We start from the raw sequence: 4,344 nt of genomic DNA on the forward strand, positions 1-4,344 counted from the left end.
CCTGCGCTGGAGGATTGGGGGTGAGCTTGGCACACAGATCCAGGAATGTGGCCTTGCACATCCAAAAGTTCTGTAACCACTGCTCGTCACCCACACCTGCATTATGATGCGATCCCACTAGGCAGTGCTCATTTCTCAGCCTCAGAAGTAGTGCTCCACCATCTGCAGCTGCTCTGGGAACACCCCCAACAGCCTTGAACGGGTTCTCCCTATGTCCCACAGCAATCTGTCTTGCACAAAATAGTCACGTTCCCCACTGATGCAGTTCTTGCAGCTCTGCAAATACTGGAGGATTGTGCATCCTGTGTTTGCAACGCTCATGACAATAGTGCAGAGCTGTGCAGGCACCACGCTTCCGTCAGAGATGGTTGACAGTGAGAAGGGCTGGGTGGGTTTGTGGGATTTTTTAAAAAGGCACGAAAATTATGGGATATAAATGACATGATGGGATGGAGAAAGGTCCATGCTGGGAAGTTGACCTCTTGCTCCCAATCACCCTTGTGTGCCTCATGCATTGCCAAAACTTTGCTGGATGGTGGCAAATTACACACTGGGATACCTACCCATGATGCACTGCACTCTGCATCGACACAAGCACTCCTGGTGTCTACGTGCAGCACCAATACAAGGAGCCTAGCACACATGCGCACAAGCGATATACTAATTGTGGCAGCTTTATGCTGGCGTAACTTGAGTCAGAAAAGTTTGATACGCATATTGCCTCACACTGATAATCTTGAGGAGTAATTTGGGATAATTGATAGATAATCTATATAATCTACCCCTCCTCCCCTGCCCCCCTATACTCAAACATACAACCCTCTGTTAATATAATCTTACATTACCATGTTGTGGCCAGTCACCACCTTGATTCCTTCCCTGATCTGCTGGGCCTTTTTCCCTTAACCATTGTTTTTATACTGTGAGCTCCTTGGGATTGAGACTGTTCTTTAATCTAGGAACAGTGGGCTGTAGCCAGAATGGAAATAATAATAAATATCTAAACCAAAGATAGCACAATGGGAATTCCCGAACAACTGCCTACTGTTGACACAGCCTGACAGCAAGAGTTTGACATTTGGAAGGCCAAAGAGTGGAAATAAAATCCTTAGATCCTGTCTACCTTAAAGGTGGAACCATGTTAAGTGTACCTGGTCTCTGATACACTCACTTGAAATGAAGCAAACACATTTCAGTATGTTTACATAGTTAATTTTTTCTTGACACAAGTGCGGATACAATTCTTCCCCCATTTACAAGGTACGACTCCCCATTGAGGTTAACAGGTGTTGCTCTGTGCTAGTGAGGGCAGAATCAGAACCTATGCCTCAACCATGTTAAGCCCTGAAACATGACATTTAATATCTCTGAGGACAGGTTAAGACAATCTCTAACTACTAGGGATTAGGAGGTTTCTTGTATTTACGTCTGGTGTTGGCTACAGTCAGACACAGGATACTGGGCTAGATGGGCCTTGGATCTGATCCTATTTGGCAATTCTTATGGTAGATGTGGACAAGCTGACATAGTTGTCATCCAGGCTCCAACACTGCCCTCACTTATGCATGGCAACTATATCAATGCATTCTGGGAAATTCTCTACTCAGTGGCCAGGGCTGGCTCCAGGCACCAGCTTACCAAGCAGGTGCTTGAGGTTGCCACTTTGGAGAGGGGCGGCACGTCCAGCTATTCGGCGGCAATTCGGCGAATGGTCCCTCACTCCTGCTCTGAGCGAAGGACCTCCCGCCGAATTGCCACCGCAGATCGCAATCGCGGCTTTTTTTTGTTTTTGTTTGCTTGGGGCGGCCAAAACCCTGGAGCCGGCCCTGTCAGTGGCAAAAGATTGTTGGTGTTTTTCAGACAGAGCAAAGCACTTTGGAATGTCTCCTTGTACAAGGATCTGAGAGGCAGGAAGACTAGCTAACCCAGTTGTACAGCAGAAGAACCACATTAAAGCTTTACAGCCTGACAGCTGTGCTATGAGCAGGGCTTGTGGCAGTATGCATGGATTAAGTAGTCCAAAAACTACTCCAAGATCCCATTCCTCAGCATGGGACGTTCCCTCTTAGCACAAGCATGCTCCAAAGGGATATACAAATGGACATACTGAACCATCTTTAAAAATTATCCATAAAACATTAAGAAAGGGTCCCTAAACCTCTCCCTGGGGAAAATGAATGAGACCTACAAACACCAGGAGAGCCCAGTCCCCTCCATAGGACATTCAGCTATGCTCCCTAAAGCATCTCCCACCTCAAGCCTTTCTGCACTCGCTTTATAACCAGCTTTTCCAGCCAGCAGCTCTCCCAACAACTCTCAGGGAAGAAACCTCTCTCTTGCTTTTGTCTTAGTCTGAGGTTTTTATAGCTACTGTCCTCAGCATAGGTACAGCTCGGACCATCCACAGGTAGGCCTAGTTTGCCCTCCCATTACAGCTCAATTAGTCTTAACAGAACCACCTGTCCCCAAGTAAATCAAACTGTTCTTTTAGGCCCCTTGAACTCATAACTGGTTTCTCTAGCAGAGGGTTGAAACACAGCACTTCTACATGGTTAGAAACCACATGTTAACCAGGTTGTGTGGGCATGGACTGGAGGTAGAGTCAACCATACTACAGATACGTTAAAAACTTGCAGTACAGATGGAACCTTGGATTACCCTGACATTTTGTTTTTCACATGCACAAAACCACATATTTCTAATATAAATAAAAGTGACTTTTGTTCCTGCTTATAAGCTTGGATCCAGACTTGATTTCTCTGGGAAACTTAGAACTGGGATTTGGCTGTTGTCAAATGAAAATAAATACAGGGGTTTGATAGATGGAACAGCTCTGTTCAGTGTTGGTTTAGTGAGTCTGTTGAGGAAGGGTGAAAACCCCCAACATCAACTAAACACGGCACTGTACGTTGACTTCATGCAGCAGATACTTTGGAGTTCGTAGGGTTTCACATGGGAATCAGCTGTGGAGGGATGGGTGCAGGGGGAAGCCATGAGCTAAGGGCAGCATGATGTTGCAATCAGTACTTCTTGGAGTAATAGTACAGAGCCAGCCAATCTGGACTGGCTTCTCAGCATTGGAAGAAATACAATTAGTAACAGTTTATCCTGTGCGTGCTACTGTATGAGATCCAAAATAAGATGTTATTTTCAAGGCAGCAGCAGAGCCACTCTTAGGAGCAGGCTAAACAGGTGGCCAACTATGGCACCTTATTTTTAGAAGTGGCTTTAGCCCTGCCCCCATGACAACAGCTCACAGAGCTTGGGGATGGTGGACTGTTCCTTTAAGGCTGCCCATCCCACCACCACTTGGAGCAGAAGCAGGTCTAGGAGCTGCTGCACTGGCATGGTTCCAGTCTAGCTCCTCTTCTCACCAGATGGAACAGCTTGTGGGGGGACACAGTCTGCCCCGTTAAGGGTGCTCCCCTGACCTCAACCACCAGGTAACAGTGGTTTAAGCCACCGGAGTGTCTAGTCCCAGCCTTCGGTAGCATAATTCTCCCCCAGTCCCATTCATTATTCCTAGACATCAACCCCTCTTCCCATTTGGAAATAGCCAAGCTTTCCCACATCCTTAGGGTCCACCTGTTGCTCATCAAATCTGGCCTGATATTCGAGGTAACAGGTGTCTGTCTGTCTGTGTCCATGCAGCTCCTGAGACTTAACTGCAGTGCTGAAGTGGAATATCCATCCAACTCCTACATGCCACAGGGAACACTAGTGAGGGGGGAGATAACATGGATTACCAGCCATTCCCTCCCTGTGGAACACTCAAGAAATCTACGTCACACTCATGCTAGCCCCTATTAATTGCTACTTAGTACACTGGAGAACTATTTGACTAACTTGCATCTTTGTGGACCTGTCTATATTCTCACTTCCAGACGATTGAGATTGTTATTTTGGAGTTGCTTTCAAAAACAACCATATGGAAAAAACCCAAGATTGCTTCTCTGGTTATGTATATTTGGACTTGCTGAACTGAGCCTCTGGAGGTTTTTCGCCTTCCTCCGCAGCATGGGGCAGGGATCACTAGCAGGAGGGTCTCAGCCGATTGAAGTCACTAAAACACAGGACTGGGGACTTCAACGGTAGAGTACAGGGAAGGGTCTTGCGGCCTGCAGCATGCAGGGGGTCAGACCAGATGATCATAATGGTCCCTTCTGACCTTAATGTCTATGAGTCTATGAGGTATTTGTATGCCCCGATCTCTGTAGTATCGGAGTACCTGGCGATCTTTGATGTATTTACCCTCAATATGCCTCTCTGAGGTAGGGAAGCACTATTATCCCCAATTTACAGCTGGGGAAGTGAGGCAGAGAGAGACTAAGACCTAGATTCCCA

Source organism: Malaclemys terrapin, chromosome 1 (genome assembly GCF_027887155.1).
Source record: "Malaclemys terrapin pileata isolate rMalTer1 chromosome 1, rMalTer1.hap1, whole genome shotgun sequence".
NCBI lineage: Eukaryota > Metazoa > Chordata > Testudines > Emydidae > Malaclemys > Malaclemys terrapin.